The following is a 9,841-nucleotide window of genomic DNA, read 5'->3' on the forward strand; positions in this document are numbered from 1 at the left end:
TGTAAGAGGCGGATCCAGAGAAGGGGGGCAGTGATCCGGATGGAAAGTGAATAAATAAATAATTTAATGGAAGAAGAAACAAAAAAAGACTACTGGATATAGGCACCAAGCATGGATGTAAGGGGCTCCCGAGGGGAACACACCAGATCTAGGAGATGAGACTTTTATGATTCCAGTTTTCTGTTCAACCTCCTTTTCTGTTTTAGAGACAATATTTCAACAAGCTCACCACACTCTAAGCAGGTCAATAAATGATTAATATAGATTATTTTAACAAATTCTCACAAGTCAGTAAAATAGGCTATTATACCAATTTATAGGTGAAGAAATAATGGCTTCATTCTCAGAGAAAGTTATTATAAGAATTTATGGCTTACAAATAATTTATAGTTATAAAGAGAATATTAAAAAATAAATCATGGCTTGGGAGATAGCTCAGTTAATAGTGTTTACTGCCAAGGATGAGGCCCTGAGTTTGATCCCTAGAAGCCACATAAAAAGACGAGAATGGCAGTATGTGCTTATAATATCCCAGCACTGGGGGGAATGAAGACAGGCAGATCCCTGGAGGCTATTTTAACATCCATCCTAACCTAAATAGTGAGTTCCTAGTCTCAGTCAGGGATCCTGTCTCAAGACAAAACAAAACAAAAAAGAAAAAAAAAAAACCAACTAACCAACCCACCAACAACAAAACAAAACAAGTCAGGTAGATGCTCCTGAGGTACAATACCCAAGGTTGACTTTTGGCCACACACCACATCCACACTTCCATATTGACTGTATAGCAATTTTTAAACAATTCAAAGTATAAGCTAAAACACAATATTAAGAAACAAGCAAAATCCCTCCTCTTAGGACTCAGAGAACCCTGCAGAAGAGGAGATAGAAAGAGTATGAAAGCTAGAAGGGATGGAAAGCATCAAAGAAACAAGGCCCTCTAAATCAACAGAAACCGAGGCAGCATGTACAGGACCAGCACAGGTATAATCCCATGTGGTCCTAAAGCTAAAAAGAAAAAAGTGGCACATGTCCCCATCCCTAACTCAGAAGCACTCAACAATTGATAACCACCTGAAATGTGTGTCCACATGAGTGCAGGTGTCCACTGAGACCGTAAGAGAGCGTCAGATCCCCAAAGTTGTAATTACACAGTTGTGAGCATTTTGATGTGGATGCTGGGAACCAAACTCATGTCCTCTGCAAGACCAGAAAATGCTCTTAATTGTTGTGGCATAACTGGACTCTATAATATCTCTTTCTTTCTTCTTTTCTTTCTTTCTTCTTTTCTTTCTTTCTTTCTTTCTTTCTTTCTTTCTTTCTTTCTTTCTCTTTCTTTCTTTCTTTCTTTCTTCCTTCCTTCCTTCCTTCCTTCCTTTCTTTCTTTCCTTTCTTGTGTGTGTTTATCTGGTTTTGATATAAGGGTAATATTGGTTCATGCAATGATTTTTTTGCAGAACTTTGTCCTTATCTGCATTATGGCTGCTCTGAGAAGCACTGGTGATAGTTACTTCTATTCTATTGCTGTGAAGAGACACCATGGGGCCTTGTTTACAGTTTCAGAAGATTAGTGCATTTTCATCCTGGTAGGCAGCATGGTGGTACAAATGGTGCTGGAGAGTACCCAAGAGCTACGTCCTGATCTTCAGGCAGGGGGCAGAGAGACCAGGTCTCACATCAGCTTTTGAAACCTTAATACCCACCCTGAGTGACACACTTCTCTGAAGAAGCCACACCCCCTAATCTAATCCTTCTTAAATAGTGCCACTCCCTGATGACCTAGCATTCAAACATATGACAGTTCAAATGTCTTAGGAATCAAAACCTTAACTCCTTGAAGATCCTGGCCACCATCCCCAGACGGATCTTGCCTGATGTGAGTCTTGGCAATGACACAGAAAGGTGTTCCTTCTGTCCTTTCGTCAGAGCCTCTGAGAAAGCCTGGGATGCGTCAGGCTCTTAGTCATGTAGAACATCTGCACAGCAAAGGGACCGGTCAAGTTAAGAGAGAGCCTAGCATGAAGTCAACCTGCACCACTAAATATCTGGCAGAGCAATGATCAGAATCTATAAAGAATGAAAAATACTGAAAAATGAGCAATGTAATGAGTGGGCTAATAAATAGTCTCCATAAGATAAAATATAAGCGACCGATAAACACATGTGTATTAGTTTGGGTTCTCTAGAGTCACAGAACGTATGGATAGTCTTTATATAGTTAGGGAATTTGTCAATGACTTACAGCCTATAGTCCAACTCCCCAACAATGATCAGCAGCATCCACCCTCACTGACAATCAGAGAAGTGCACATTTAAAACTCCATGCAAGGATTAGAGGTATAGTTTAGTTGATAGAGTTGCCTGGCATATATATCCAAAGCACTGAATTCATTCCCCAACACCACATAAATCAAGTGTTGTGGCACATGCCTATAATCCCAAAATCTGGGAGGTTAGAGGCAAGAAGATAAGAAGTTCAAGATCACCTGTGGCTCCAGAGATCATTTAAGTCCTGCCTGGGATACGTGAGAACTTGTCTCAAAAACTAACTAGCTAACTAACTAACTAACTAACTGACAAACTAACTAACTAACTAACCAACAAATGAATCCTAGGTTCCATCTCACTGTAGCCAGAGTGTCAATCATTAGCAAAAGTAATAAATAAATTAAAGTGACAGTGAATGCTGGTGAGGAGATGGACACAGGGGACCTTCTGTTGGCAGGTGGGAATGAAAACCAGTCCAACCACTGTGGGAACTAGCATGGATGCTCCCCAAAACATTAAAAATCTGCCACATGACATACGTGTACCATTCCTAGGTGGTTACCGAAAATTCTCCAAATCAACATCTTACAGAGATACTTGCACAGTGATGTGTATTGCAGCAACATTCCCAATACCCAAGAATTATGGACCAACCCTTGTGTCCAACAGCAGAGACCTGACTAAAGAGTATATATTATGGATAAACAATCAAATTTCTTCAGCCATAAAGAAGAAAATTTTGTCATTTGGAAGAAAATGGATATAGCCAGAGTAGCACAGAGATTTTATATAGAAAAATAAAATCATGTGTGTACATATGACATGAAAATAGAAGGAATGAACAGAAATTGAAGAAGAAAGCTATTTGGTGATGAAAGTATGGAACTGACCACAGTTACATCAAGCGGGTTACTGGAAAGCTAGGGATGAAATAGAACGGACTTGCGAGAAGAAAACGAGACCAAGACAACAGCTGCTATTCAAAGTCGCAAGGTTTAATGGAGGACTCCAAATATATGGGCCCTTCCCCCAAAGGCTGGAAAAAAGGTTCGGTTGCTCAGCGGGTGGCTAGTGCCTCTCAGGAAACTGGAGGTCCTTGAAGAAAAATGGACTTCAACTTGGTCTGAGCGCCCCACCCTAGGTGGAGGGGATTATGGCTAGCACCAGCTCAAAGACTGGAGAGTAACTTCACCTTGGTCAATGTCAAGTTCCTGACAGGTGGCATGGCACACCAATACGGCTCTCTCCACAGGTAGATACAGCAATGGTATGCAGGACTTGTCTGGCGAGTAAAGTCCATGAATGAGACCAAACTAGACTGCTTCTTTGGCTTCTGTTGAGATGTTTGAATTTGTATGAGATGGAACAAAGAAATTTAAGACCTGTTTGTATCAGTTAAAGTCATCAACAGAGAAGCAGACCAAGTCAGTGTGGAAACACCATTGTCAAAATTACTCCCTACAGATAAGATACCTCAAGTCTGTGCACACCTTACAAGATAAAACAATATCATTTGTTCTATTATTTTTCCAGGGCCCTAGTTGGAACCATCACTAAGTCATCCCTTGCTGGATGACTCTAGGAAGGAAATGAAGGATCCCGGGAACATATGACAACATTGACCTAAGGAGACGCTAATTCAGCTTAAAGACCACAGGAGTGTGAGGGATAGAGCCTTCTAGGGGGGAGACTGTTCTATTCCAGTCCACTGAGAAACCTTCACTTGTCGGGAGAGTGTAAACCGAAGTTCAGCTGAATGAATGTGGGGCAGACCATGGGGCAGGGAACAATTCAACTGCAGCAGCTCCGTCTCTCTGTGGGCCGTGTGCTGAGCATAAGGTGCTTTGCAAGGCAGATGCTTCAGTCCTAGTGCCAACTCGGTCATTTCCCTCACGTGTCAATCCTCCTGTGTGGGGTTGTTTAATAACCACTCATAGTTAAATATGACAGTCATCAAAGCCACTGCCAGAAATGGCATGGGATAACCCGAAAGCACAAGGATTGTTACTTGTTTTTTTTTTTTTAAATAGAACCTCTTCAAAGGAGGAAAAGGTTAAGAAAGGATTGGATTACCTGCAATAATCCCAGAAACATATCAGTCCATGCTGAGTTTTGTATATAGGCCCACAATAAATGCCACAGAGTTTTAAATGTCCAAGTTAAATAAGGGTGGACAATCTGGAATTTGTACCTAAATAATTACAAAGACAGTGCTATGTACCTTTTTAAATTTCTCATTTAATCAAAATATATTGACATCATCTCCCCTTCCTCTCCCCTCTCCAGATCCTCCCATGCTCACTCCTTCTCAAATTCATGGCTTCCTTTTCTTTAACTATTATTGTCATATATGTATGTAAGTAATCCATTACTACAACAGAATGAGTCTGTTTTAGTGTTGCTTGCATTGTTTGGGTCTTGTTTAGACAGTCATAGTATTGAGATTTCATGGGCATAACTCCCTTGTCATTTCTGGAAGACAGTGGCGTGTATTTTGAGGCCTTAAAATGGCATAGTAGGTATTTTAAAGTCAAAGTTTAAAAAATGTAAAAAAAAATCTAAATTATATCATTTCACAACTGTCCAATGAAGAAATGGCATTTAGGGGCAGGAGAGATGTCTCAGCAGTTAAGAGCACTGGCTGTTCTTCCAGAGGTCCAGAATTCAATTCCCAGCAACCATATGGTGGCTCAGGACCATCTATAATGTGATACCATGCCCTCTACTGGCATGCCCATGTACCTGCAGATAATGTTCTTATAACTTAAACAAAAGAAATGGTATTTGTTAAAAAGCAACAAGCAGCTATTAAACTAAAAAAAGTTGTATATAAGAGTATTGATTTCTTTTCCTCCAACTTGAGGCTAACAGAATCTATAGATAAAACAACCCACTGAAGACCTCTTCATATCCATGGAAAGCTCCTTGAATCATCAGCCAGACTTGCAGGTCTTTAGAAAGGAGCATGGCCAATCTGCTGTCTACAGTTCTCCTACAGCTCATCAAGTTCCATATACACGTAATCACGGGATGATTAGGACATAATTTTAATGTTTTAATCAGCCTATATTTTATCAGTGATCCAAAATTAATTTGTTTTTACCAGGGGCTCACACACTAAACTGAACTTTAAATTCAATGAAGTTTCTCACATGACACTCAACTGAGAAGCTGAAACATGTATGCTGTGCTCGTGTGAACTGTAGGCATAGTGCTTCCATCAGCAAGGACTTGGAAGAGGCTGGGCCGGTCGGCGAGATACAGTCACATACAGTGTTCCAAGTGGAATAGGGTAGTCCTATGTACAAGATGCAGTTAGAGACATTCCAGTTAATATTCACATCGTAACGTGACCCAGCAGGGAAGCAAACAGAAGAGAATGTCTCCAACCAGGGGCTCATATTCTATCCAAAGAAAAAGAACCCAGAATGTGATCCCGTTTCGTTTACTAATGAAGAAACACTGGTTCACCACAGGCCAACGTCTTCATGAGAGCAGAAAGGGCAAAGTCTAACCGTATACCTCCTTGACTATGGACGGCAAAGCAGGCCTGCATTGCTCGCTTGGTTAACTCCAGCTACTGATCCTAGCAATGTGCCAAAAGCTCCTCACTATGAAAAATGAAAACCTGTGGGTGTCATCCCTGCTGTCTGATCCTCAGCTTCTTCCTCTGGGGGTTCGCAACCCCACATGGGGGTCGCACATGAGTACTGTGTAAATTTTTGAAACAACAAAAAAAGTAATTCAAAATCAAATAGGTAACGAATTCTGGCAGTGCCCACCGGCGTGACAACTGCACTTTAGTGTCTTGGACCCGAAGGCGCACAGTGCTCACTTTGCGCTTCTGGGTCCATCATCCAATGTCAATGATGACCGCCTCGCCCGGATGCTACTGTACGTCATGAATTGCAGTGTTTCAATCTTCATAAGGTTTTCTGCTCTCATGAAAATATAATAGTTACGGCTCTTAGCATTTTAGCTGTAATTCTTCAGCCAGCATCACATTAGAGGACCTTTGGGACTCTCTTTTCTTAGAATGTTTGAGTTTTAAAAATGCTGAGTTCCCGACTTGAGTTTCAGTTTTTAAAGTTCCTTTAATTTTAGCTTAAGAATGGAACAGAATTTCTAACAATTTTTGCAATGGCCTTAAATATACTTTAGTTGTTTTATACATCTATTTATAGTATTGACAATTAGAAAACCAACACATCAACAACCCTAACAGGCACTGAATATGCTCTGAATTCTCCAGTACCAAACAGCCAAGATCTAATTGTTTGTGAAAAAGATCAAGTCCATCCATAGTGTGCAAATTTGCTTTTAATCATTAACAAATGGGAAATGTGTATGTATAGCAAAGAATTCTTTCAAAATAAAGTTTTGTGATTCATTATCAGTAAATGTTTCCTTTATTTGCTTATTTTATAAACATATATAGGGTTATATAAAAATTTCTCAAGTGAAGAAGGGTTTTAAGTAGAGACAGATTCTGAAGCCCTGGTCTAACCTATGTCACTGTGTGACTTGAGTACAGGTTGCTAAGGGTAAGGCGAAGGCTGAGGCTTAAGTAGTTTAGTAACCTTGAAGTAGCAGACAAGTCTCTCTTATATGGTGTCCTCTCACCCTTTCCACTTCCTTCTTCCATCTGTAATGACTGGATGACTGTAGTAACCCATCCAAATCCTTTCAGGATCTCAGGGTAAACTTCCGTAAGACTTTTAAAATAGGCATTTTTGAGATAGTCTCAAGATTGTAAACCAGGCTATTCGCAATACTCCTGCCTCAGGCTTCCAAGTGCTGAGATCTTTAACCACATTTAAATTTAATACCAATGTGTCAATGTACCAAATTCTCATGCTTCTCACAACTAATATGCTAACATCTTTGGGCACTCACTATTCTACCTTCTAGGTCACCCTATAAATGAAATCAGAATATACCAACCCATCATGAATGCTGTAAGGGGAGAACACTAATTATTCAAATGTAAAGTATAAGACATTGGGAACTCACATTTTACTATTTTTACTGAAATTTTATTTTTACTCTGAAATTGAACTATAATTGGCTAGCTATATTGAAATAAAAGAAAGTCTTGGGATTGAAAAGGAGAGGAGACAGAACTAACACATATAAAACCATCAATATTCCTGTGCTGGGCATCTGACTCAGGGCCTTCCACATGCTGAGAAAGCTGTATCTCCCACCCACATCTACTGTTAGAACAAAAACACAAACTACAAAGGCTCATGTTGTAAAATCTTTCTACACACTATTCTACTGTAGAATTCAGGAACTACTACTGCTACTGCTGCTCCTACTACTACTACTACTACAGAACAGCTAACGCCTTTACCATATAATGGACTGTTATGTTAACTTAAACTAAGAAGGGGTAGCTAGGACTGTATGTGAGCATACTAACTGTGAGTTCTAATGTCCTATAAAACAAAGCATCGACAGCATCATTATACATTTGACTGTGATGAAAAATCAAATGTCTTGGGCCATCAAGAGGCTCAGTGGATAAAAACACTGCTTCCAGGCCTGATGGCTAAGCTTGTGCCTGGAACCCACTCAGCAGAAAGAGATCCAACTCCTGAAAGCTCTCATCTACCACAGGTGCCTTAACATGCACACACATGAGCACATGCACAAGTGTGTGTGTGTGTGTGTGTATACATGTATATACACACACTAAATACATATACAAATAAGTGTAATCATGCATATTTTTATATTTTTATTTAAAAAATTTTAAATAAAAAATATTTTAAAAAAAAAAAACATCTCCTGCTTGAAAAGTCCAAACTGGAACCAGTGCCGCACTTGTCCGATTCCCTGCGGCTCCTCCCCCACAGTCCTATCCACCTAATCTCTTCAGTTTAGCTTCATATCTTTTCTGACTCCAGGACAGCAGAGCAATGCTGGATGTGCTCAAGTCATACCCATGCGACAATTCTCTGATGCAAGTTTTTAAAGTATTTATGCTGGAGTCTAACACCCTCCGATTTTCAATTATTTGTGAAGTACTGATTTTTTTTCTTCTATAAGGAAGTCTATTTTATCATTAAACTTTTTCTCTGACAAGATCTTATTCAGATAGCTTAGGACAAACCTGTACACCTCCTACTCAGTGCATCCAAGAGAGAGAAGCCTCTCTCTGATGTTTGTGTAGTTTTTTTTTTTTTTTTTTTTTTTTTTTTTTTTTTTTGGTACAGTCGTTGGAAAGGTCTAAGATCCTGGGCCACATATCAGAAGCAGCAGGTCCTCTTTGTTTAAGTTGAAAGTTGAAAGTTGTAAAAATTCAATGTTAGTTTTCATGCATTTGGTGCTCTGAATTAAGATGGAAAGATTTTTAGAAATTATCTTCCTGACAAAATCTGGGGGATTGTTGTGACCTAAGGACTTACCAGTCTCCTGCAAAAATTCAATCATTTGTTTATTCAAATTCAGACTGTTGGAGAAGGTTCTGGGAGCATTGGTCAACAGTCGGCAGAGAGATTTATGACTCAATACAACAGAAGAGAGGAACTTTATATTATTCTCTAAGTTTAGTTTGTTATTAGACCAAAAAAAAATATAGCACTCTAAAATATTTACAACTTCAAGGTCTGATGCCATAATCTTTCTCCACAGATCCCACCGTTTTGAAAGACTTTCAGGAGTGCGTGTTATGGCTCGTGGATATCTTGATATGATGCTTCCAATCACTTTGTCACTGGCTCCTTTGGATAGAAGGAATATCTTCAGCTCCTGCTCGTTTGTAACGGCCCTGTTAAAAACTCCAGGCTGCCGTCTCCTTGCCTGGTCGATATCGACTCCCATGGTGAGTAAGTTGTTCAGCAGGTCCTCGTTCTCCAAAGACTCCTTCTCTCTACTGTCGCGTTCCACACTAAACGGCCGGAATGAAATAGACTTGAGGAAAATGTCTGCTGAATATTGGAGCATCCAGCCCCTTAAATCAAAGTTTTCAGACACACCAGATGTTTCTTGATGCCATAATCATCGGATAGCCCAAATGTTTTCAAATGTTGTGTAAAATAACATACAATGTTAGCATACACTATCATGTGAATAACCAGTGTCAATATCCCCATCCTTTAAATATGAGGAGGGGCGTCTCCAGGAGAAAGCATCCATGCCTCCGGCTCTCCTGGTGCCGCACTCACCTCCTGCCTCGCGGCTTCTGTTGGGTCCCTATGGACTCAGGGCTCTTCCTCTTTAGACTTACAGAGAAGCAGAACAACACCATGCTGCCCAAACTGCCCTGCCCTTGTATTGTTCTTTTAGTTCACTGTGCTTGCTTTGACTCTCCAGAATCAGTTCTCCTCTCCATCTCTTGTCTTTTCTGGGTTCTCTGGTTTCTGACATCATTGGCTCGTTCTTAGTAAATGGCTCTTTCATTGCCATTCGCCTTTCAACTTGCCACAAGTTGGAGCCAACCCTGCCCACAGACACTAGATTTCTTTGCTTCTGGCTGCCTCAACTCTAAATATAGCTCTGAACAACCACACTTCAGTTTGTCTACTTTCCATCTTTAATGTCTTTTTTGGATTTACAATACCCTTTA

General features: G+C 40.1%; 1 pseudogene; it reads right to left on the reverse strand.

Annotated features, from left to right (window-relative positions):
* Positions 1 to 8,080: 8,080 nt before the first annotated feature.
* LOC127677314 (transcription termination factor 1b, mitochondrial-like) lies at positions 8,081 to 9,271 on the reverse strand (annotated as a pseudogene).
* Between the last annotated feature and the right edge of the window lie 570 nt (positions 9,272 to 9,841).

This window comes from Apodemus sylvaticus, chromosome 2 (genome assembly GCF_947179515.1).
Source record: "Apodemus sylvaticus chromosome 2, mApoSyl1.1, whole genome shotgun sequence".
NCBI classification, from domain to species: domain Eukaryota; kingdom Metazoa; phylum Chordata; class Mammalia; order Rodentia; family Muridae; genus Apodemus; species Apodemus sylvaticus.